The sequence below is a fragment of the Eleutherodactylus coqui genome, chromosome 8 (genome assembly GCF_035609145.1).
Source record: "Eleutherodactylus coqui strain aEleCoq1 chromosome 8, aEleCoq1.hap1, whole genome shotgun sequence".
Taxonomy (NCBI): Eukaryota; Metazoa; Chordata; class Amphibia; order Anura; family Eleutherodactylidae; genus Eleutherodactylus; species Eleutherodactylus coqui.
The window spans coordinates 45,646,087-45,673,327 of record NC_089844.1 but is presented as its reverse complement, the minus strand read 5'-3'; positions in this window follow the sequence as shown (position 1 = coordinate 45,673,327).

Here is a 27,241-nt window from a genome sequence, read left to right as displayed (position 1 = left end):
ACCGTCTGCTGTGGCTATTAGGGGATTACAGAGTTTCTCTGATTGCTTTCAATGGGAGACCTCACATTGCACTCACATGCACCACTGCCGCTGGCCCCATTGAAGACAAATAGGTGGAGAGATAGTAGTAATGTGGAATCTATAGGGTACTGATATAGATGGAGAGATGCGAGTTTATAATAGTTGCAATATGTAATCTGCTATAGGTGGAGAGATGTTGGTTTACATTAGTGTTACACTGACTATAGCCTTTAGCAGCCAAGTAAATTGATATTAGCTCCAAGTGTCGACCTCTGAAGGAGGCTAAGCGCAGTCATCTGCGGCCGCACGGCTACCATTCCTTCACAGGCAGAGGCTCAGCGCTTAGAACATGAACAGAATTATCTGCTGCCACCACAAGGCATTAAGGTCTCTGAAAACTGATGTTTTTATTTGCATAAATGTATTGATATTCTGCGTATGAATAAAATATAACGCCTTCCGCGCTCTCATCTAATTGCATCATTTGAAATCCCAAATGAGGATGGAAGGACGGCCGTGTCTGCAGAGGCGCTTACCCGAGATGGAGCTCTGCAGAGGAGTGAAGTCCCTCAGGCCGGGACGGAGGCTAAGATGTAAGATCCTCCACCATTGGACCATTACACTGAGCATAAAAAATTAGGATGAAAATTGGCAGAAATGCGCTGGAGATCCTGCCGTCTTGGGAAATTTAAAGTGCTAACAAGCCTAGGAGCAAAGCGAGGTCGCAGCGAGGACAGGTGCCGGATCACACCGCGGACGATCTTGTTTCATCTTTTTTGTCCATATTGAAATAGTACTGAGTACATTTCCTGCAGGCTGCACACTCATAAGAAGAGGTCGTCGCTCCACAACGCGTTTCACAGCCACTAGCAAAAATTTATCAGAGGAGTAAAAACACGGGGAGCATGCGCTAATCAGACTTTTCAAACTGCACACTAGTGCGCATGAGTTTAGAAAAAAGCGGGAAGATAAGTCCTGCCCTATCTTTCTCGCAGGAGAACACCGCTAGTGAAAACAAAACCATTGAAATCAATGGTTTTGTGTTGTTGCGTTATCCGGCTGTGATTGTCGCAGACGCATAATGGGACAAAATCCCACCCATCTGTTTAAGGTCAGAGCCTGAACTTTAGCCCCATAGGGATGCATTGGACACCCGTAGGTAGTTAAATACCTGCGGATATCATTTTACCCTTGAGGCACGGATTGCGTGTGCGTGAAAAAACCCGCAGCATGCTCCATTTTAGTGCGGGTCTCCAGCGGGGACGGCTCCCGCGGGCTCCTATTGAAGCCTATGGATGCCATCCGGATCCACGGAACACCCGTACCTGAATTAAAACTTACCTTTCCGGATGCTGCCGATATTCCCTCCGTCGCGGCCGGATCATCTTTCTTCGGCCCAGCGGATGTGCCCGGGAAAGGAGGGACCTGCTGCGGGATTCTGCATGGAGAATCCGCGGTGGACCTGATTTTTCCCATGGACATGAGGCCTAAGGGCTCTTCCACATCTTTTTTTTTTTTTGCGCACTTGGAAAAAATGTGGCATGTTCCACTTTTGGCGCATTTGCACAACTCAAGTCCCCATAGACGTCTATGGGGGGAGGTTGCAAATGCACGCAAGGAGAAGTGCAATGCGCTACACAATTCTGCTGTAAGAAGTACACATCTGGAACTCATTAGGCTAGATAACCATTTTATTTGGGGCGGGGTTGTGTCCCAAGCGCAAAAAAACTATGCCCAGCAAGCGCAATAGTACTGTAAAATATGCTGATATGCGAATAAAAACATATATGCTGCCCATCTGATGCATTGGTTTACAATGCATCAGTGCATGGGGGCGTATTTCCATGACGTAAAAGCGCCCTATTGGGCACTTTCACACAATGACAGCTGCTGGAGAGGGCAGGTGGGAGGGAATATAGCAGTGTGACTGCTAAACTCCTTTCCCCTTCTCTTCTCATCTCCACCCCTTGCAACTGTTTGCAATGGGAGGGGGCAGGGTGGGTGTGGAGCTAAGCTCTGCCCTGTCCCACCCCTCTCATTGCAAACAGCGGCGTTCTCTTGCATCGCATCTCCCATTGTCCTCAATGGGACAAGCGGCAGTAGTGCACAAGGGTGCAATGTGAGGTCCCTCATTGAAAACAATTGGAGAAACTCTGCAATCGCCCGCAGCAGTTAGTAACAACAGCAGACCTCCCTGTATCCCAAAGTGATATCAGGCTGTTTTGACATGAAAATGCCTCGCAACTTCAGGGATTTCATATGGATGGAAAGCATGATATAGGGCGGGATTTGCAGCCCCATATCACACAGAATCCTAGAATCCTAGAATGGTAGAGTTGGAAGGTACCTCCAGGGTCATCGGGTTCAACCCCCTGCTCAGTGCAGAATCACTAAATCATCCCAGACAGATGTCTGTCCAGCTTTTGTTTGAACACTTCCATTGAAGGAGAACTCACCACCTCCCATGGTAACCTGTTCCACTCATTGATCACTCTCACTGTCTAATATCTAATCTGTGTCTCCTCCCTTTCAGTTTCATCCCATTGCTTCTAGTCTTTCCTTGTACAGGTGAGAATAGGGCTGATCCCTCTGCACTGTGACAGCCCTTCAGATATTTGTAGACAGCTATTAAGTCTCCTCTCAGCCTTCTCTTCTGCAAGCTAAACATTCCCAGATCCTTTAACCGTTCTCCATAGGACATGATTTGCAGACCGCTCACCATCTGGGTAACTCTTCTCTGAACTTGCTCCAGTTTGTCTGTCTTTTTTAAAGTGGGGTGCCCAGAACTGGACACAGTATTCCAGATGAGATCTGACTAAGGGAGAGTAGAGGGGATAATTATGTATTGCATATTATTACTAGTGTAAACTTGCATCTTTTAACCCACATCAGTTCTCTATAGATTCCACATTACTACTATTGTAAACCCGCATCTGGCCACCTATTTCAGTCCCTTATTTATTCCCCATTACTACTCGTGTAAACTTGCATATCTCCACCTATATCAGTCCTCTATGGATTCCACATTACTACTATTGTAAACCTGCATCTTTCCACCTACATCAGTCCTCTATAGATTCCACATTACTACTATTGTAAACCTGCAGGCCCTGTTCACACCAAGTCTGATTTAAAAGGCTATTTCCTTAATGAGGTCCAAATGTGTTCTGTTTTTCACAGAATTGCGCAATGTATTGTGCTTTTGCGCGCACACTGAGCGCACATTGCGCCCCTCCCATAGACTTTGATAGGGGCCTTTGCTGCACAATATTCAGCAGATAGAGCAGGTCCTTTTTTATTATTTGCACGTGCGCTAAATGCTTGCGCAAAAAAACATTAAGAACAAACCCATTGATATAAACGGGTTCTATTCTCTGCACATTGAGTGTGGGTTTCTACGGATTCAAATATGGTTGTCTGAAGAAGCCCTTGGTCTTAACTGTTTTCACTCAAGTGTATGTGCTTTTGATCAGTTTTTGGATTTTTAACATGCACGTGTCACCTGAGTGTCATCCATTTTTCAGGAGCGGCAAAAAAACAATGAAAGTAGCCCAAATGATGTCATTTAAAACTCCCATTGAAGTCAGTGGGTCTGTGAAATTAAAGAACATGGAGTGAACACATATATCATGTGCATTCTGTTTTTTAACTAACCATTGACTTAAATGTGTGATTCTGGCCTGAGAATCGCACTAGAATGGGATGCACTGCAATCCTTTTGCACAGACTATCAATCCGTGAAAAGAAAAATCAAACGTGAACACACACTGACTATAAGGGATCCGAGTTCTGTTGGTTTTAGGGCTTATTCAGACGACTGTATATTAGACGGGTTTTCATGCCCGGCCAATATACGGTGTCCCTCTCTGCTGGGGGAGGAGGCTGGAAGAGCCGGGACCAGTGCACTGAGCTTCCGCCCCGTCTTCGCCCCTCGCTTCTATTTGCAATAGGAGGAGGGGCAGGGTTGGGGCTAAGTCCAGAACTTAGCTCTGCCCCTGTACCGCCCCCTCCCATTGCAAATAGTGACGAGGGGCGGGAGCTCTGCACTGCTCCCGACTCTTCCAGCTTCCCACCCCCCCTGCAAAGAGGGACACCGTATATTGGCTGGGCGTGAAAACCTGTCCGATATACAGTCTTCTGAATAAGCCCTTAAACTCAGATGGAACTCGGATGTTAAAATTGCCTTTGTGAATAAAAAAAAGAGTGTGAGACATTATATGAGTGCAGCTCTGGAGTCTAATCGAGGATACGTCCTACTGAAATGAATAGGACTCAGGCCACAGTGCATAACTCCCAATTTTTGAACAACGAGAAGAGGGACAGCTGTAGTGATGCACCTACCCCACCGCAATAAATGTTTCTGACAGTTAGGCCCCTTTTAGGCATAGCCACTTACTTTGTATCCCATAATTTTGCCCTGCAGTGACCGCATCACAGTAATAGCTCTGTTTGAGCTTCATAGGCAATATAATACACTATAAGGGTGCCTACTAGAGATGAGCGAACGTGTTCGTCCGAGCTTGATATTCGTGCGAATATTAGGGTGTTCGGGATGTTCGTTATTCGTAACGAACACCATGCGGTGTTCGGGTTACTTTCACTTCCTTCCCTGAGACGTTTGCGCGCTTTTCTGGCCAATTGAAAGACAGGGAAGGCATTACAACTTCCCCCTGCGTCGTTCAAGCCCTATACCACCCCCCTGCAGTGAGTGGCTGGGGAGATCAGGTGTCCGCCGAATATAAAAGTCGGCCCCTCCCGCGGCTCGCCTCAGATGCCTGGTGAGTTAGATGAGGGACAGTGCTGTTTGTACCGGAGCTGCTGTAGGGAAAGAATTGGTAGTTAGTGTAGGCTTCAAGACCCCCAAAGGTCCTTATTAGGGCCACTGATAGCTGTGTGTTGGCTGCTGTTAGCAGTGGCAATTTTTTTTTTTTCTCAAAATCGTCTCTGCAGAGCGTTGCACCCGGCATTAGGGACAGAAGTGTTGCATAGGCAGGGAGAGTGTTAGGAGTGAGTGTAGCCTTCAAGAACCTCAACGGTCCTTTCTAGGGCCATATTTAACCGTGTGCAGTACTGTGCTGGCTGCTGTTAGCTGTGCTGCATATGTTTTTTCTTCTCAAAATCGCCTCTGCAGAGCATTGCACCCTCCATTGATACTGCAGGGAAAGAATTGTGTAGGCAGGGCCACAACACAGTTATTATTCATTGAATATACGCAGTGCTGCCTTTTGGTTGAAAAAAACTGAAAATAATTCTATTTGTCCTGCCTCTGTCCGTCCTAAGGGCTGTGGACACGTGTCGGCTGCGTGTGCAACGTTTAAAAATCAGACGCACCCAGCTACGTTTTACTCCTGGCTTCGCCATTTGCTTTCCTTAATTGGGAAAAAAAATACCTGCTCTGCCAGAGTTAATAACTCTGCTACCCTCACGTTCTGTGACACATTAGCAGGGACACAGCACAGTTATTAAACTTCTCATGTTCATTGAATATACGCAGTGCTGCCTTTTGGTGGAAAAAAACTGAAAAAAAACTATTTGTCCTGCCTCTGTCCGTCCTAAGGGCTGTGGACACGTGTCGGCTGCGTGTGCAACGTTTAAAAATCAGACGCACCCAGCTACGGTTTACTCCTGGCTTCGCCATTTGCTTTCCTTAATTGGGAAAAAAAATACCTGCTCTGCCAGAGTTAATAACTCTGCTACCCTCACGTTCTGTGACACATTAGCAGGGACACAGCACAGTTATTAAACTTCTCATGTTCATTGAATATACGCAGTGCTGCCTTTTGGTGGAAAAAAACTGAAAAAAAAACTATTTGTCCTGCCTCTGTCCGTCCTAAGGGCTGTGGACACGTGTCGGCTGCGTGTGCAACGTTTAAAAATCAGACGCACCCAGCTACGTTTTACTCCTGGCTTCGCCATTTGCTTTCCCTAATTGGGAAAAAAAATACCTGCTCTGCCAGAGTTAATAACTCTGCTACCCTCACGTTCTGTGACACATTAGCAGGGACACAGCACAGTTATTAAACTTAGATTATTCCTTCACTAGAGGCAGTGGGGCCTTTCGTTTTCAAAAAAGGGAAAAAATTATATTTGGCTGCAGTCTTGCGCCAATTTATTTCCTGCATGTGAAATCAAATCACTGGTAATACAGCATGCTGAGGGGTAGGGGTAGGCCTAGAGGACGTGGACGCGGCCGAGGACGCGGAGGGCCAAGTCAGGGTGTGGGCACAGGCCGAGCTCCTGATCCCGGTGTGTCGCAGCCGACTGCTGCGCGATTAGGAGAGAGGCACGTTTCTGGCGACCCCACATTCATCGCCCAATTAATGGGTCCACGCGGGAGACGGTTATTAGAAAATGAGCAGTGTGAGCAGGTCCTGTCCTGGATGGCAGAAAGTGCTTCGAGCAACCTATCGTCAACACGCAGTTCTGCTCCGTCCACTGCTGCAAATCCGAATCCTCTGTCTGCTGCTCCTCCTTCCTCCCAGCCTCCTTACTCCACTACAATGACACCTGCTCAGGAGCGGGCAGACTCCCAGGAACTGTTCTCGGGCCCCTGCTTAGATTGGGCAGCAGCGGTTCCTCTCCCACCAGAGGAGTTTATCGTCACTGATGCCCAACCATTCGAAAGTTCCCGGGGTCCGGGGGAAGAGGCTGGGGACTTACGCCAACTGTCTCAACAACTTTCTGTGGGTGAGGAGGACGATGACGATCAGACACAGTTGTCTAGCAGTGAGGTAGTAGTAAGGGCAGTAAGTCCGAGGGAGCAGCGCACAGAGGATTCGGAGGAAGAGCAGCAGGACGATGAGGTGACTGACCCCACCTGGTGTGCAACGCTTACTCAGGAGGACAGGTCTTCAGAGGGGGAGTCAAGGGCATCAGCAGGGCAGGTTGCAAGAGGCAGTGCGGTCGCCAGGGGTAGAGGCAGGGCCAGAGCGAATAATCCACCAAGTGTTTCCCAAAGCGCCCCCTCGCGCCATGCCACCCTGCAGAGGCCGAGGTGCTCTAAGGTCTGGCAGTTTTTCACAGAGACGCCTGACGACCGACAAACAGTGGTGTGCAACCTTTGTTGCGCAAAGCTCAGCCGGGGAGACAACACCAACAGCCTCACCACCACCACCATGCGCAGACATATGATGGCCAAGCACCCCACAAGGTTGGACGAAGGCCGTTCAGCGCCTCCGGTTTGCACCCCTGCCTCTCCCCCTGTGCCCCAACCTGCCACTGAGATGCAACCCCCCTCTCAGGACACAGGCACTACCGCCTCATGGCCTGCACCCACACCCTCATCTCCGCTGTCCTCGGCCCCATCCAGCAGTGTAGTTCAGCGCACCGTCCAGCCGTCGCTTGCGCAAGTGTTCGAGCGCAAGCGCAAGTACGCCGCCACGCACCCGCACGCTCAAACGTTAACCGTCCGCATAGCAAAATTCATCAGCCTTGAGATGCTGCCGTATAGGGTTGTGGAAACTGAGTCCTTCAAAAGTATCATGGAGGCGGCGGCCCCGCGCTACTCAGTTCCCAGTCGCCACTACTTTTCCCGATGTGCCGTCCCAGCCCTGCACGACCACGTCTCCCGCAACATTGTACGCGCCCTCACCAACGCGGTTACTGCCACGGTCCACTTAACAACGGACACGGGGACAAGCACAGGCGGGCAGGGCCACTACATCTCCCTGACGGCACATTGGGTGAATTTAGTGGACCGCTCACGTCCTACCCACCCCCAGAATTGCGGGCCCCAGCTCGGTGCTGGTATCTGCGGAGGTGTATGCTTCCTCCACTAAAGCACCCTCCTCCTCTGTCTCGCAATCAAGATGTGTTAGCAGCAGCATGTCACCAGCAGTCGGTGTCGCGCGGTGTGGCAGCACAGCGGTGGGCAAGCGTCAGCAGGCCGTGCTGAAACTACTCAGCTTAGGCGATAAGAGGCACACGGCCCACGAACTGCTGAAGGGTCTGACACAGCAGACCGACCGCTGGCTTGCGCCGCTGAGCCTCCAACCGGGCATGGTCGTGTGTGACAACGGCCGTAACCTGGTGGCGGCTCTGCAGCTCGGCAGCCTCACGCACGTGCCATGCCTGGCCCACGTCTTTAATTTGGTGGTTCAGTGCTTTCTGAAAAGCTACCCACGCTTGTCAGACCTGCTCGTAAAGGCGCGCCCGCTCTGCGCACATTTCCGCAAGTCCCACACGGACGCTGCCACCCTGCGCACCCTGCAACATCACTTTAAGCTGCCAGTGCACCGACTGCTGTGCGACGTGCCCACACGGTGGAACTCTACGCTCCACATGTTGGCCAGGCTCTATGAACAACGTAGAGCTATAGTCGAATACCAACTCCAACATGGGCGGCGCAGTGGGAGTCAGCCTCCTCAATTCCTTTCAGAAGAGTGGGCCTGGTTGGCAGACATCTGCCAGGTCCTTGGTAATTTTGAGGAGTCTACCCAGGTGGTGAGCGGCGATGCTACAATCATTAGCGTCACCATTCCTCTGCTATGCATCTTGAGAAATTCCCTGCAAACCATAAAGGCAGCTGCTTTGCGCTCGGAAACGGGGGCGGGGGAAGACAGTATGCCGCTGGATAGTCAGGGCACCCTCCTGTCTATTTCTCAGCGCGTACAGGAGGAGGAGGAGGAGCATGAGGAGGATGAGGAGGAGGGGGAAGAGACAGCTTGGCCCGCTGCTGACGGTACACCGGCTGATTGCCTGTCATCCTTTCAGCGTGTATGGCCTGAGGAGGAGGAGGAGGAGGAGGATCCTGAAAGTGATCTTCCAAGTGAAGACAGCCATGTGTTGCGTACTGGTACCCTGGCACACATGGCTGACTTCATGTTAGGATGCCTTTCTCGTGACCCTCGCGTTGCACGCATTCTGGCCACAACGGATTACTGGGTGTACACACTGCTCGACCCACGCTATAAGGAGAACCTGCCCACTCTCATTCCCGAAGAGGAAAGGGGTTCGAGAGTGTTGCTATACCACAGGACCCTTGCAGACAAGCTGATGGTAAAATTCCCAGCCGACAGCGCTAGTGGCAGAAGGCGCAGTACCGAGGGCAAGGTAGCAGGGGAGGTGCGGAGATCGAGCAGCATGTACATCCCAGGCAGTGCAACAGTCTTTAAGGGCCTGGCCAGCTTTATGGCTCCCCACCAAGACTGTGTCACCGCTCCCCAGTCAAGGCTGAGTCGGCGGGAGCACTGTAAAAGGATGGTGAGGGAGTACGTAGCCGATCGCACGACCATCCTCGGTGACGCCTCTGCCCCCTACAACTACTGGGTGTCGAAGCTGGACACGTGGCCTGAACTAGCGCTGTATGCCCTGGAGGTGCTTGCTTGTCCTGCGGCTAGCGTCTTGTCGGAGAGGGTGTTTAGTGCGGCTGGGGGAATCATCACAGATAAGCGTAGCCGCTTGTCAACCGACAGTGCCGACAGGCTAACACTCATCAAGATGAACAAAGGCTGTATTTCCCCAGACTTCTGTTCTCCACCAGCGGACAGCAGCGATACGTAAGCAATACGTAGGCTGCACCCGCAGATGGAAGCTACGTTCTCTCTCACCATCCAAAACGGGGACATTTCTGCCTCATCAATCTGTGTCTAATATTCCTCCTCCTCCTGCTCCTCCTCCTGAAACCTCACGTAATCACGCTGAACGGGCAATTTTTCTTAGGGCCACAAGGCTCACTCAAATAATTTTTCTGAACAATTTTTATAAGTTTCAATGCGCTTAAAAGCGTTGGAACTTTAACTTGAACCAATTTTTCGTTACACTGGGCTGCCTCCAGGCCTAGTTACCACTTAAGCCACATTAACCAAAGCGATTAATGGGTTTCACCTGCCCTCTTGGCTGGCCATGGCCAATTTTTGGGATGTACATTAGTACTGTTGATACAGCAATTTTTGTGGGCCCTCGCCTACAGTGTAATCAAATAAATTTTTAGCCCACCTGCATTCCAGCTGACGTTACCTCAGCTGTGTTGGGCAATGCAATGGGATATTTCTATGTACCGCCGGTGGCTTCCTGGCACCCACCCAGGCAGTGGGTCCACAGGGAGTTTAACCTACATGTGTCCACTTCTAAAAGAACCCCAGTCTGACTGGGGCATGCAGTGTGGGCCGAAGCCAACCTGTATTACGCACGACATTACTACCTCAGCTGTGTTGGGCAATGCAATGGGATATTTTTGTGTACCGCCGGTGGCTTCCAGGGAGCCACCCATGCTGTAGGTGCACACGGAGTGTAACCTACATGTGTCCACTTGTAAAGAACCCCAGTCTGACTGGGGCATGCAGTGTGGGCCGAAGCCCACCTGTATTACGCACGACATTACTACCTCAGCTGTGTTGGGCAATGCAATGGGATATTTCTATGTACCGCCGGTGGCTTCCTGGCACCCACCCAGGCAGTGGGTTCACAGGGACTTTAACCAACATGTGTCCACTTCTAAAGAACCCCAGTCAGACTGGGGCATGCAGTGTGGGCCGAAGCCCACCTGTATTACGCACGACATTACTACCTCAGCTGTGTTGGGCAATGCAATGGGATATTTTTGTGTACCGCCGGTGGGTTTCAGGGAGCCACCCATGCTGTCGGTCGACAGGGACTTCACAATAGGGAGTTGTACCTGCCTGTGTCTATGAATTAAAAAGCCCGGTCTAACTGGGGCATGCAGACACCTTGACAGAATGAATAGTGTGTGGCACATAGGTTCCCCATTGCTATGCCCACGTGTGCAGCTCCTGATGGCGGTGGCACAGGATTCTATTTCTCATTGCTTCTGTACAGCATTGTGGGCTATCGCCCCGCCCCTTTTAAAGAGGGTCGCTGCCTAGCCGTGCCAACCCTGTGCAGTGTGTGCCTGCGGTCCCTCGTCATGGCAGACACACTTCTAAATAGACATGAGGGTGGTGTGGCATGAGGGCAGCTGAAGGCTGCGCAGGGACACTTTGGTGTGCGCTGTGGGGGGGAAGGGGGGCGGTTGGGCAGCATGTAACCCAGTAGAAGTGGCAGTGGAGTGTCATGCAGGCGGTGATTGTGCTTTGTTGGAGGTAGTGTGGTGCTTAGCAAAGGTATGCCATGCTAATGAGGGCTTTTCAGAAGTAAAAGTTGTTGGGGGGGGGGGCCCCACTCTTGCCGGTATTGTGGCTTAATAGTGGGACCTGTGAACTTGAGATGCAGCCCAACATGTAGCCCCTCGCCTGCCCTATCCGTTGCTGTGTCCTTCCCATCACTTTCTTGAATTGCCCCGATTTTCACAAATGGAAACCTTAGCGAGCATCGGCGATGTACAAAAATGCTCTGGTCGCCCATTGACTTCAATGGGGTTCATTACTCGAAACGAACCCTCGAACATCGCGGGAAGTTCGTTCCGAATAACGAACACCCGAAAATTTTGGTGTTCGCTCATCTCTAGTGCCTACCCACTTGCGATTTTTTTTCCTGTGATGTTTTGCGTTTTTTCTCAAGAGCAATTAGTATAGAATGTGTTCTTGTCCATCTGGGTTTTTTTTTTCCGTTTCGTGGGTTTTTTTCACATAGGAACTGTCAGTTGCATATGTCTCCTTATTTTTCTCTTAATGAACCCATGATTGTCAATGGAGGGCTGCAAAAAACGCGCGAAAAGAGCGCAAAAAACGCAGCGTTTTTCACGGGCGAAAATCGGCAACGCCAGTGGGTAGGCGCCCTAATATGGAAGTATTGCAGTGCATTATAAGGGCGCCTACCCACTGGCATTGCCGATTTTCGTGTGTGAAAAATGCAGCATTTTCCGCACGTTTTTCGCGCCGTTTTTCGCGCCTTTTTCGCGTCTTTTCGTTAATTTCCATTGACAATCATGGGTGCATTAAGAGAAAAATAAGGAGATATATGCAACTGACAGTTCCTATGTGAAAAATTGCAACGAAACGAAAAAAAAAACCCAAATGGACAAGAACACATTCTATGCTAATTGCTCTTCAGAAAAAACGCAAAACGCAATTTAGGAAAAAAAAAAAAATTGCCAGTGGGTAGGCACCCTAAGAACGATCAAAAGTGGGGATGTTCAAGTCCCCCAGAGGGACAAAAGGAAACCGAAGAAAAAAAAAGGAAGAAATACAGAAAGATAGAAAACAAAAGTAAAAACCCTACCTTTCCCCATTTAGGGCTCAGTCAGACAAGCGTTTTTTTCCCCACATGTATAACCAACCGGCTCTATTAGAACCAATGCTTTCCAATGAAAGCGGTCACAAGTCTGTTTTTTGAAAGCGTTTTAAGAGCTGTGATTGGTCAAAACACTCAGCAAATCAGAGGCAGCACTTCCGGGAGGCGAGGGCTTGCAATCTCAAGCAAGAAGCAAATGATGAAGAACAGTGCCAGGGACCTGGGGAGAAGACACAGGTGGAGCCCCAACAGCGCTTCTATGTGATGTATTATTTTATTTTATTTTTTCCAGCTGCAAGGGCTTATTTTCAGGGTAGGGCTTATATTTCAAGCCCCCCCCCCTGAAAATCCCTGCGGGGGTTGCCTTCGTCCCATTGCTTTCAAAGGGGTGGCAGCAGCGCCAGCCTCACTGAAAGCAATAGGGTAGCATTGCGCTCTTCTGACACAGCTGTGACAGGGGAGTCCTTCATCCCTGTGGGGATTACCCTCATCACTGAGACAGCAGTGGCAGGGTGTTCAGTGATAAGGGGACTCCCTGTGGGAATGAAGGAATCTTTTGCCACAGCTGTCACAGATCGCGCTCCTGTGCCACTGCTTTGACAACTGTGTCAGGGGATTCCTTCATCCCTGCAGGAAGTCCCCTCATCACTGAACCATGTGCTAGTGCTGTGACAGTGTTCAGTGATGTGGGGACTCCCCACGGGGATGAAGGAATCCCCTGCCACAGCTGTCACAGCTGTGGCAGAGGAGCGAAATCTTCTCCCTATGTTTTTAATGGGGCCGGCACTGCTGCCGCCGCTGGCTCCGTTGACAACAAAGTGAAAACCCTGGATGCTGTCACATCCAGGGGCTTCCCATCAAAGGAATCCTGTCACAGCTGCAGCAGGGAGGCGCAATCCTCTCCCATTGCTTTCAATGGGGCGGCGCTATATGTGCGAATTTACCAATGGTGTGACCGCACAAAAAAACATGTCTGAATCTTCAGTCACACATTTTTATACATGCGGTCTGCACTTTTTTTGCGTGAAAAAAACGCTCGTCTGACTGAGCCCTTAGTATGCAAAGAAACACACACAAAAAATGGAAAAATTTACATATGTAAAAAGGACAATACTTTTTTGAATGAACATGATGGAAAGCATTGAAAAAAATACAAAAAATATGACAAAAACAGCTTATTTGTTATATCTCGCCTTACAAAAAACAGAACAGAAAGCAATAAAAAAAGTTGTATGGATCAACAAATGGTACCATTAGAAAGTACAACTTGTTCTGCAAAAACACCTCTTTCACAGCACCGTTGATGAAAAATATAAAATGTAGGGGCTTATTGAACATGGAGTTAGAAAAATATGCATTAAAAGGGTGAAAAAGAATCAAAAAAGAAAATCTATATAAATTTGGTTTAATGGGATCTGACTGGCCTGCAGGATTAATTTAACATATTATTTATACCGAACTGTGAATGACGTTAAAATAAAGAAACAAAAAACATGCCAGAACTGCACATTTTGTTAACCTTGCCTCTAGAAAAAAATTGAACAAAAAGAGATCAAAATGCTATACATTCACAATAATGGGATTAATTAAGACTGGAACTCATCCTGCGCGCCCTTATAGAGTGCTGTCTATGGAAACACAAAAATGTTCTGCATCTTGAAAAGTGGCAACACAAAAGCAAATCTAAAAAAAAAGTACAAAAATAGCAAAACATAAAAAACTGTAAAAAAGTTATAAAGTACATTATATGTCATTATTAACAAATAGAACTTGTTCCGAAAAAGAACACGCCTTCATATGACGAAGGAAGAATACTACGTTTTGGCTCTGGGAATGTGACAATGAAAAAAATGGAAAAATTAGTTGGTCATTCAAGCGCAAACCGGTTTTGGTTCTAAGAGGTTAAAAATAGTTAAAATTATTGTTTTGGGGCTTTAATTAAAACCTAAAGCCTACCAAGGGGCCGGATCTCTTGGGGAAGATAGACCAAGTTGACCCATAATTGAAGTCTTTTCTGCATAGGTGCACTGACCATCTGTCTGTTTCAGAGCCCCATATGCAGTCAGGTTTGATGAACTGTTTTAGACACGTCTGGTAGCCCCCTGGTTCATTTTCATAGTGTGTGGCTCCTCAGTAACACATCGATTGGCCCCCACACACTTTTGTAGCCGATGTTCACCTAACCTTCTTCGGGGTTATGTATGTAGCGCTTGTGCCACAGCCAAGTGATGTCCGACAAACATGTGAAATGATCTGCCTTACTACCGCTAAGCAGAGACGATAAGAAGAGATGTATATGTTGGCCAGGGATGCAGTGCAATGAGAAAAGTATACCTAGCATCACAGTATAAAGTACTGTCGCTTTAAGAGACTTCACACAAGTTTATTACATAACGCTGAAGTACCTGAACCCCTCTCCCCCTCCGGAGCGTGATGCTGTTTATTATGCACATGTTCAAGCAAAGTTCTTGTGTGAAAAAAAATGTGCCGCCTCTGCCTCCATCTGTCGCCGCAGCACCATCTTGCATAACATCGGGCATTACACCCGCCCGTTACAACTGCAATCCATGAATTGCAAGAAATCCAAGTCTTGGTCATTGCAATATGCATGTCACAACAGAACTGCATTGATTTCCATTAGATTATAATGCAACCTCTGGCTGCATTGTTGCATAGGAACCAGAGTACAGTGCGTGGACACCAGGCTTACAAAAAATGTGTGCGTGTGTGTGTGTGTGTGTATATATATATATATATATATATATATATATATATATATATATATATATATATATATATATATATATATATATATATATATATATATATATATACACATATATACACACACACACACACACACAGCCGGTGGGTTCCAGGGAGCCACCCATGCTGTGGGTGCACACGGAATTCCCATTGCGGAGTTGGGGATTCCCAGTTGTACCTGCCTGTGACTATTTATAAAAAACCCCGGTCTGACTGGGGCATGCAGAAACCAGTTAGACCGGGGTTTTTTATTGGGGCATATATATCTTTTTTTTATTTTTTATTTTCTAACAAATGAACGTGGGGAATAAGTTGGCAATAGAAGCTTCATTAATAAGTGGTATGTAGAGATGAGCGAGCACCAAAATGCTCGGGTGCTCGTTACTCGAGACGAACTTTTTGCAATGCTCGAGGGTTCGTTTCGAGTCAATGGGCGACCCGAGCATTTTTGTATATCGCCGATGCTCGCTAAGCTTTTCATTTGTGAAAATCAGGGAAATTCAAGAAAGTGATGGGAACGACACAGCAACGGATAGGGCAGGCGAGGGGCTACATCTCAAGTTCCCAGGTCCCACTATTAAGCCACAATAGCGGCAAGAGTGGGCCCCCCCCTGCCAACAATTTTTACTTCTGAAAAACCCTCATTAGCAATGCATACCTTACTTAGCTAAGCGCCACACTACCTCCAACAAAGCACAATCACTGCCTGCATGACACTCCGCTGCCACTTCTCCTGGGTTACATGCTGCCCACCCCCCCCCCCCCCCCCGCACGACCCAGTGTCCACAGCGCACACCAAAGTGTCCCTGCGCAGCCTTCAGCTGCCCTCATGCCACACGCTGGCCTCATATCCACACCACCCTCATGTCTATTTATAAGTGCGTCTGCCATGAGGAGGAACCGCAGGCACACACTGCAGAGGGTTGACAGGGCCAGGCAGCGATAGCCCACAATGCTGTATAGAAGCAATGAGAACTCCAATCCTGTGCCACCTCTGTCAGGAGCTGCAAACGTGGGCATAGCAATGGGGAACCCATGTGCCACACACTATTCATTCTGTCAAGGTGTCTGCATGCCCCAGTCAGACCGGGGTTTTTTATAAATAGTCACAGGCAGGTACAACTCCGCAATGGGAATTCCGTGTGCACCCACAGCATGGATGGCTCCCTGGAACCCATCGGCTGTACATAAATGTATCCCATTGCAGTGCCCTGGACAGCAGAGCTAGCGTCAGATTAAATGCAGGTGGGCTTCGGCCTACACTGCATGCCCCAGTCACACTGGGGTTTTTTATAAGTAGACACTGGTAGGTACAACTCCCTATTGTGAGGTTTAATGCAGGTGGGCTTCGGCCGAAACTGCATGCCTCAGTCAGACTGGGGTTCTTTAGAAGTGGACACATGCAGTTACAACTCCGTGTGGACCGACAGCATGGGTGGGTCCCAGGAAGCCACCGGCGGTACATAAATATATCCCATTGCATTGCCCATCACAGCTGAAGTAACGTCCGATTAAATGCAGGTGGTCTTCGGCCCACACTGCATGCCCCAGTCTGACCGGGGTTTTTAATACATAGACACTGGCAGGTACAAATCCCTAATGTGAAGTCCCTGTGGACCCACAGCATGGGTGGGTCCCAGGAAGCCACCGGCGGTACATAAATATATCCCATTGCATTGCCTAGCACAGCTGAGGTAACGTCCGATTAAATGCAGGTGGTCTTCAGCCCACACTGCATGCCCCAGTCTGACTGGGGTTTTTAATACATAGACACTAGCAGGTACAAATCCCTAATGTGAAGTCCCTGTGGACCCACAGCATGGGTGGCTCCCTGGAACCCATCGGCGGTACATAAATGTATCCCATTGCAGTGCCCTGCTCAGCAGAGCTAACGTCACATACAATACAGGTGTGCTTCGGCCCACAGTGCATGCCCCAGTCAGAGTGGTAATATGTACCTTAACAGTAACCGCGTTGGTGGGAATGTGGTGGCGACTGCGGACCTAGTAGTGCGGTTTTATTTAGTTGGTTTTCGGAATGTGGCCAGGATTAAGTGGGCCGTGGCGGGGGGGGGGGGGGGGGGGGCTCTCTTGTTGTGTCGGTAAAGGTGAAATTCTTGGACTGCCACCAGACGGACCAATGCAAAGGTATTTGCCAAGAATGTTTTCATTGTTGGAGGAGGAGGGGGATGTTTTTGAGGCACTACGTGTCCTCTCCACGTGTCCGTGGTTATATGCACCTTAACAGTAACCGCGTTGGTGGGAAATGGCCTCGCCACCATCATGTCTTTGGGAAGCCTCCGTTTCCACACCCCAGTGACATAGCATTAGCAGCGGTATAGGTAGAGTCCAGAATTAGTAACATTTCAGCGGTAGCATTAGGGACAGGCCCCAGTAACATATCACTAGCAGCATTATAGGGAGAGCACAGTATTCGTTCCATTTCAGTAGTAATAGCAGTCCAGACAGGCCCCAGTAACAATTCCGAAGCAGCAGTATAGGGGGAGCACAGTATTAGTTCCATTTCAGTAGTAGTAGCAGTCAAGATAGGCCACAGTAACATTCCCGTTGCAGCAGTTTAGGGAGATAACAGTCTCTTTCACATTTCAGTAGTTGCAGTATAGACAAGGCCCCAGTTACATTTATGTTTATGTAGCAAAAGTGTAGGCCAAAAAAATTTGTGTACCAACAGTACTAATGTACCTCAGAAAAATTGCCCATGCCCAACCAAGAGGGCAGGTGAAACCCATTAATCGCTTTGGTTAATGTGGCTTAATTTGTAACTAGGCCTGTAGGCAGCCCAGTTAAAATAAAAATTGGTTCAGGTGCAAGTTTCAACGCTTAAATGAGAATTGAAACGTATAAACATTGTTTACTAAAGTAATATGACTGAGCCTTGTGGGCCTAAGAAAAATTGCCCGTTCGGCGTGATTACGTGAGGTTTCAGGAGGAGGAGCAGGAGGATGAATATAATACACAGATTGATGAAGCTAAAAGGTCCCCGTTTTTTGATGGTGACAGAGAACGATGCTTCCATCTGTGGGTGCAGCCTACGTATTGTTTAGGTACCGCTGCTGTCCGCTGGTGGAGAAGAGAAGTCTGGGGAAATCCAGGCTTTGTTCATCTTTATGAGTGTAAGCCTGTCGGCACTGTCGGTTGACAGGCGGGTACGCTTATCCGTGATGATTCCCCCAGCCGCACTAAACACCCTCTCTGACAAGACGCTAGCCGCAGGACAAGCAAGCACCTCCAGGGCATACACCGCGAGTTCAAGCCACATGTCCAGCTTCGACACCCAGTAGTTGTAGGGGGCAGAGGCGTCACGGAGGACGGTCGTGCGATCGGCTATGTACTCCCTCACCATCCTTATACAGTGCTCCCGCCGACTCAGCCTTGACTAGGGAGTGGTGACACAGTCTTGCTGGGGAGCCATAAAGCTGTCAAAGGCCTTGGAGAGTGTTCCCCTGCCTGTGCTGTTTGTCCGCCAGGGTCCTGTGGTATAGCATCACTCTCGAACCCCTTTCCTCTTCGGGTATGAGAGTGGAAAGGTTCTCCTTATACCGTGGGTCGAGCAGTGTGTACACCCAGTAATCCGTAGTGGCCAGAATGCGTGTAACGCGAGGGTCACGAGAAAGGCATCCTAACATGAAGTCAGCCATGTGTGCCAGGGTACCTGTATGCAACACATGGCTGTCCTCACTAGGAAGATCACTTTCAGGATCCTCCTCCTCCCCCTCAGGCCATACACTCTGAAAGGATGACAGGTAAGCAGCATGTGTACCCTCAGCAGTGGGCCAAGCTGTCTCTTCCCCCTCCTCCTCATGCTGCTCCCCCTCCTCCTCCTCCTCCTCCTCGCGCTGAGATATAGACATGAGGGTGCTCTGACTATCCAGCGACATAGTGTCTTCCCCCGCCTCTGTTTCCGATCGCAAAGCGTCTGCCTTTATGCTTTGCAGGGAACTTCTCAAGAGGCATAGCAGAGGAATGGTGACGCTAATGATTGCAGCATCCCCGCTCACCATCTGGGTAGACTTCTCAAAGTTTCCAAGGAACTCGCAGATGTCTGCCAACCAGGCCCACTCTTCTGTAAAAAATTGAGGAGGCTGACTCCCACTACGCCGCCCATGTTGGAGTTGGTATTCCACTATAGCTCTACGCTGCTCATAGAGCCTGGCCAACATGTGGAGCGTAGAGTTCTACCATGTGGGCACGTCGCACAGCAGTCGGTGCACTGGCAGATTAAACCGATGTTGCAGGGTCCGCAGGGTGGCAGCGTACATCTTGGACTTGCGGAAATGTGCGCTGAGCCGGCGCACCTTTCCAAGCAGGTCTGACAAGCGTGGGTAGCTTTTCAGAAAGCGCTGAACCACCAAATTAAAGACGTGGGCCAGGCATGGCACGTGCGTGAGGCTGCCGAGCTGCAGAGCCGCCACCAGGTTACGGCCGTTGTCACACACGACCATGCCCGGTTGGAGGCTGAGCGGCCTGCAGCAGTTCGTGGGCCGTGTGCCTCTTCTCTCCTAAGCTGAGTAGTTTCAGCACGGTCTGCTGACGCTTGCCCACCGCTGTGCTGCCACGCCGCGTGACACCGACTGCTGGCGACGTGCTGCTGCTGACACATCTTGATTGCGAGACAGAGGTTGCGTAGGAGAAGGAGGAGGGTGGTTTAGTGGAGGAAGCATACACCGCCGCAGATACCAGCACCGAGCTGGGGCCCGCAATTCTGGGGGTGGGTAGGACGTGAGCGGTCCCAGGCTCTGACTCGGTCCCAGCCTCCACTAAATTCACCCAATGTGCCGTCAGGGAGATATAGTGGCCCTGCCCGCAAGTGCTTGTCCACGTGTCCGTTGTTAAGTCGACCTTGGCAGTAACCGCGTTGGTGAGGGCGCGTACAATGTTGCGGGAGACGTGGTCATGCAGGGCTGGGACGGCACATCGGGAAAAGTAGTGGCGACTGGGAACCGAGTAGCGCGGGGCCGCCGCCGCCATCATACTTTTGAAAGCCTCCGTTTCCACAAGCCTGTACGGCAACATCTTCAGGCTGATCAATTTGGCTATGTGCACGTTTAACGCTTGAGCGTGCGGGTGCGTGGCGGCGTACTTGCGCTTGCGCTCAAACAGTTGCGCTAGCGACGGCTGGACACTGCGCTGAGAGACATTGCTGGATGGGGCCGAGGACAGCAGAAGTGAGGGTGTGGGTGCAGGCCTGGAGACGGTAGTGCCTGTGTCCTGAGAGGGGGGGTTGGAACTCAGTGGCAGGTTGGGGCACAGAGGGAGAGGCAGTGGTGCAAACCGGAGGCGGTGAACGGCCTTCGTCCCACCTTGTGGGGTGCTTGGCCATCATATGTCTGCGCATGCTGGTGGTGGTGAGGCTGGTGGTGGTGGCTCCACGGCTGATCTTGGCGCGACAAACCTTGCACACCACAGTTCGTCGGTCGTCTGCAGTCTCAGTGAAAAACTGCCACACCTTTGAGCACCTCGGCCTCTGCAGGGTGGCATGGCGCGAGGGGGTGCTTTGGGAAACAGTTGGTGGATTGGTCAGTCTGGCCCTGCCTCTACCCCTGGCCACCGCAGTGCCTCTTCCAATCTGCCCTGCTGCTGCACTTGCCACCCCCTCTGAAGACCTGTCCTCATAGGCTTAGCAAACCAGGTGGGGTCAGTCACCTCATCGTCCAGCTGCTCTTCCTCCGAATCCTCTGTGCGCTCCTCCCTCGGACTTACTGAAATTACTACTACCTCACTGATAGACAACTGTGTCTCATCGTCCTCCTCACCCACTGAAAGCTCTTGAGACAGTTGCCGGAAGTCCCCAGCCTCATCCCCCGGACCCCGGGAACTTTCCAAAGGTTGGGCATCGGTCACGACAAACTTCTCCGGTGGGAGAGGAACCATTGCTGCCCATTCTGGGCAGGGGCCCGAGAACAGTTCCTGGGAGTCTGCCTGCTCCTCAGAATGTGTCATTGTAATGGAGTGAGGAGGCTGGGAGGAAGGATGAGCAGCAGCCAGAGGATTCAGAGTTGCAGCAGTGGACAGCGTAGAAGTCTTGGTGGTCGATAGATTGCTGGATGCACTTTCTGCCATCCATGACAGGACCTGCTCACACTGCTCATTTTCTAATAAAGGTCTACCACGTGGACCCATTGATTGTGAGATGAATCTGGGGACACCAGAAACGTGCCTCTCTCCTAATCCCGCAGCAGTCAGCTGCGATACACCTGGATCAGGAGCTCGGCCTGTGCCCACACCCTGACTTGGGCCTCAGTGTCCTTGCCCGCGTCCACGTCCTCTAGGCCTACCCCTACCCCTCAGCATGGTGTATTACGAGTAGAGCAGAAACAGAAGGCTGTAATTAAATGTGCCGCTTATTGGCCTGTGGTTGAAGGCTGACTTCGCTTACGGAACGCACAGCAGAGCCAGGAAACAATTTTGTGCACGCCTGTAGTGAGACGTAGGTGCGTATGACTGAGCTAGTGGAATTCACAGCGCAGAAGCAGTCAAGTGGCCAAAAGGCAGTGGTAGGCCTTAAGTATTTTGCTTCAATTTTTTTAAATGGTAGCTGAAACACCAGACAGATACTGTAGGCAGCGTATAATATTATGTATACTGTTTCCCTCTGGCGCTACGACGGCGGTGATGTAACGGGCACAGCAGAGCCAGGAAACAATTTTGTGCAAGCCTGCTGTAATGCTTAGCTGCGTATTAATTAGGACTACTACCCCCAGCAGACACGCAGTACACTGAAGACGGTCACAGGCAGCCCAAATATAGTATTTTTCCCCAATTTTTTTGAAAAAGCCCACTGCCTATATAGACAGTATATCTCTTTCACCTTTCCCACTGTCCCTGCCTCACCAGTACTGCCCCTATACTCTGTACAATGACTGCAGACTGAGGACGCAATGGTCTGCACGCCCGATATACAAAAAAAAGAAATTGTGCAACACTGCTAAAAGCAGCCTCAACAGTACTGCACACGGTCAGATGTGGCCCTAAGAAGGACCGTTGGGGTTCTTCAAGACGAATATAACACCTAACGCTCTCCCTATAGCAGCTAAAGCAAGACAGCACTTTCCCTGATCTCTGTCAGAATGCATCTGTGGCGAGTCGCGGGAGGGGCCGATTTATATACTCGGGTGACACCTGATCTCCCCAGGCACTCACTGCAGGGGGGTGGTATAGTGCTGGAACGTCACAGGAGGAAGTTGTAATGCCTTCCCTGTCTTTCAATTGGCCAGAAAAGCTCGCAAATGTCTCAGAGATGAAAGTGAAAGTAACTCGAACATCGCGTGGTGCTCGTCTCGAGTAACGAGCATCTCGAACACCCTAATACTCAAACGAGCATCAAGCTCGGACGAGTACGCTAGCTCATCTCTAGTGGTGTGTGGTTCAATGCTGTATAATACCGCACCGTTCAAGTAGCTGGCTCAAGGTTGACTCAGCCTTCCATCCTTCTGAGGTCAGTAATACATTACCTAAAGGTGCTGCGGAATGAGTTGGCACTATACAAAAAAAAATATTTTTTTTTATTTATTTACGTTGCAGTCCCACTAAATGTTTCAACCCAGCAGTCAGGGTTACCCGAACACACTCTGAAAATATTGGAAATGATGTCCAATATCTTGTCTGGTGGATGAATATGTATTTCCCTGATGTTGGCTCTAGCTTGCGTGTTTTTACTAGCAGGCATGTTTTTTAGTCTCTAACCATATGGGGTTCTTTTCTGAGCACCTACCTTACTTACGTATTTCGAGCATGTCTGATACCGCAGAATAAGTGCACAGAGCTGTAGGATGATGTGGACTTTCTATAGCAGTCTCTATAGCTGTAGTCCTTGCAGCTTTGTTCTCTTAGTGATGTCGGTTCTGACACCCTATGAGGCCGCGCTTTTCAGTTACAAGCTGCCTCCTTTCTTGTTCCACTGTCCCTCTCTAGCAGGCGCAGGATCTCCAGGACACTCTTACACATCTCCCTCATCAAACGCCTCATTCCTCTCACAGTTCTCACCCTGCAGTGCAGCCTATCAAGGCTCAGGACTACAGGAATCGCTTTCCAGCTTGTCTCTCTCTCCTAGTGTCTGGCCCTTACAGTTCCTACCCAAGCACAGTAAGGCCATGCACCTCTCCATCATTCCCAGTACTGTAGACATCCCACATGATCTGTGTAGCCAATGGGAAGTAGTATGCAATATTCCATAGAGAAGCAAATAAAATGCAGTAATGAATGACGGCCAGTAGAGGTCGACCTTCTACCATCCAAGGAAGCACCATCTGAGCCCCTTACAGCGCAACCTGATGCCAAGAAACCCTAATCCTAATGTTTCCATTTCCTCAACACACTTGCTACTGTAGGTAGATGTAGAGAGCAAAATCTAAAATTTGCTATGGCACCCCCCGATTTTCCTCCTGGACAACGACAAGAAAGCGCAACCTGCAGATTGAGACCTCCTTAGGTGACAATTCTGTAAATAAACCAGATAAGTTCATACCTCTTGGCGCTAGATTTCCCGAGATGAGGGATACGAGGTGGGCAGCCTTGGAAAATACAAACTTTTGCACTACTCCGTCAGGTGATGTACTTTTATAATGCAGATATTTCTGGAGATTCCTCCATGGAACATGTCAGCATAAAACTAAAATAGACCTCGCCTCGAAGGGAGTAGATGCAATGCCTCTATACGTTCTGTTCTCGCAATTCCAGTCGCTTCGCCCCGAAGGAGTCATCACTGTTCCTAATATAACACTGAGTCATTTCCGGACAATCCCTGCTTATTTGCCTCTCCTTGTGAGCGCGGCGCTGCAGAGGCTGCGGCTCATCTCCTGGATCCCGTCCAAGCAGCTGTTTTCTAAAACTCGAGTAAATAGCCTGTATCACATCAAATAATTCTAAAACCATCGTGAGCCTCCCGCTTGGCATTTAGCGCATTTCACAGACCATTGTATAGTTTACCTTAAAGCGTTTACTCAGCGACGTGAAAAAGATGTGTACATAAATGATTAGTTGTATACTGCTGTCAAGAGCGAGTGGCAGAAGGCAAGAATTTAATATTCAAAGCAGCAAAGCATGAGAAAAGGTAATTCTCCAGCAGAGAGGAATATGGATGTGCAAAATCCAATCAAAACTACATATAGAGGGCAGCAATATAGGAGATACTGCATGTTCCTGTACATAGGGGGCAGTATTATAGTAGTTATATTCTTGTACATAGGGGGCAGTATAATAGTAGTTATATTCTTGTACATAGGGAGCAGTATTATAGTAGTTATATTCTTGTACATAGGGAGGCAGTGTTATAGTAGTTATATTCTTGTACATAGGGGGCAGTAGTATAGTAGTTATATTCTTGTTCATAGGGAGGCAATATTATAGTAGTTATATTCTTGTACATAGGGGGACAGTATTGTAGTAGTTATATTCTTGTACATAGGGGGCAGAATTATAGTACTTATATTCTTGTACACAGGAGGCAGTATTATAGTACTTATATTCTTGTACATAGGGGGCAATATTGTAGTAGTTATATTCTTGTACATAGGAGCAGTATTATAGTAGTTATATTCTTGTACATAGGGGCAGTATTATAGTAGTTATATTCTTGTACATAAAAGGCAGTATTATAGTAGTTATATTCTTGTACATAGGAGCAGTATTATAATAGTTATATTTTTGTACATAGGAGGCAGTATTATAGTAGTTATTTTCTTGTGCATAGTGGGCAGTATTATAGCAGTTATATTCTTGAACATAGGGGGCAGTATTATAGTAGTTATATTCTTGTACATAGGGGGCAGTATTATAGTAGTTATATTCTTGTACATAGGAAGCAGTATTATAGTAGTTATATTCTTGTACATAGGGGGCAGAATTATAGTACTTATATTCTTGTACATAGGGGGCAGTATTATAGTAGTTATATTCTTGTACAGAGGGGGCAATATTGTAGTAGTTATATTCTTGTACATAGGAGCAGTATTATAGTAGTTATATTCTTGTACATAAGAGGCAGTATTATAGTAGTTATATTCTTGTACATAGGAACAGTGTTATAGTAGTTATATTATTGTACATAGGGAGCAGTATTATAGCAGTTGTATTCATGTACATAGGGGGCAGTATTATAGTAGTTATATTCTTGTACATAGGGAGGCAGTATTATAGTAGTTATATTCTTGTACATAGGGAGGCAGTATTATAGTAGTTATGTTCTTGTACATAGGGGGCAGTATTATAGTAGTTATATTCTTGTACATAGGGAGGCAGTATTATAGTAGTTGTATCTTTGTATGTAGGAGGGGCAGTATTATAGTAGTTATATTCTTGTACATAGGAGGCAGTATTATAGTAGTTATATTCTTGTACATAGAAGGCAGTAGTATAGTAGTTATATTCTTGTACATAGGGGGCAGTATTATAGTAGTTATATTCTTGTACATAGGAGCAGCGTTATAGTACTTATATTGTTGTTCATAGATGATAGTATTTTATTAGCCATGTTCATGTATATAGGGGCAGAACTATGTCGTTTTATTCTTGTACATAGGAGGCAGTATTATAGAAGTTATATTCTCGTACATAGGAGCAGTGTTATAGTATTTATAGACTTGTGTAAAGGGGGCATATTTTAGTAGCTATACCTATGTAAATAGGGGGCAATATTACAGTAGTTTTATTCTTGTACATAGGAGGCAGTAGTATAGTAGTTATATTCTTCTACATAGGGGGCAGTTTTATAGTAGTTATATTCTTCTACATGGGTGGCAGTATTATAGTAGTTATATTCTTGTACATAGGGGGCAGTATCATAGTAGTTCTATCCTTATACATAGGGGGTAGTAATATAGTAGTTATATTCCTGTTAACAGGGAGCAATATTATAGTAATTTTATTCTTGTACAAAGATGGCAGTAATATACTAGTTATATTCTTGTACATAGGAGACAGCATTATAGTAGTTATATTCTTGTACATAGGGGGCAGTATTATAGTAGTTATATTCTTGTACATAGGGGACAGTATTATAGTAGTTATAATCTTGTACATAGGGAGCAGTATTATAGTAGCTATATTCTTGTATATAGGAGGCAGTATTATAGTAGTTATATTCTTGTACATAGGGGGCAGTATTATAGTAGTTCTATTCTTGTACATAGGGGGCAGTATTATAGTAGTTGTATTCTTGCACATAGGGGGCAGTATTATAGTAGGTATATTCTTGTACATAGGGGGCAGTATTATAGTAGTTATATTCTTGTACATAGGGGGCAGTATTATAGTAGTTATATTCTTGTACATAGGGGGCAGAATAATAGTAATTATATTCTTGAACATAGAGGCAGTATTAAAGTAGTTATATTCTTGCACATAGGGGGCAGTATTATAGCAATTGTATGCTTGTAGATAGGAGCAGTATTATAGTAGTTATATTCTTGTACATAGGGGGCAGTATTATAGTAGTTATATACTTGTACATAGGGAGTAGTATTATAGTAGTTATTTTCTTGTACATAGGGGGCAGTATTATAGTAGTTATATTCTTGTACATAGGGAGCAGTATTATAGTAGTTATATTCTTGTACATAGGAGGCAGTATTATAGTAGTTATATTCTTGTACATAGGGACAGAATTATGTAGTTTTATTCTTGTACATAGGAGACAGTATTATAGAAGTTATATTCTCGTACATAGGGGCAGTATTATAGAAGTTATATTCTTGTACATAGGAAGAGTGTTATAGTGTTTTTATACTTGTACATAGGTATAGCTACTAAAATACGCCCCCTATGTAAATAGGGGGCAATATTATAGTAGTTTTATTCTTGTACATAGGAGGCAGTATTATAGTAGTTTTTTTCTTGTACATAGGAGGCAGCATTATAGAAGTTATATTCTTGAACATAGGAGCAGCGTTCTAGTACTTATATTGTTGTACATAGATGAAAGTATTTTATTAGCTATGTTCATGTATATAGGGGGCAGAATTATAGTAGTTTTATTCTTGTACATAAGCGGCAGTATTATAGAAGTTATATTCTCGTACATAGGAGGAGTGTTAAAGTATTTATATACTTGTGTATAGGGGGCGTATTTTAGTAGCTATACCTATGTAAATAGGGGGCAGTATTATATTAGTTATATCTTTGCCAATAGGGCGGGAAGGAGTATTTTTGTAATTAATTACATCTATATATGGTACGGTATTATAGTAGTAATAGTTTTGCATATAGGGGGCAGTATTATAGTACACAGAGTAAAAGTAAATAGAGCAAATATTGATGACATATAATCTCAGGACCATGTGTTGCACTGCTCATGCTCTGTGCACTGGTCT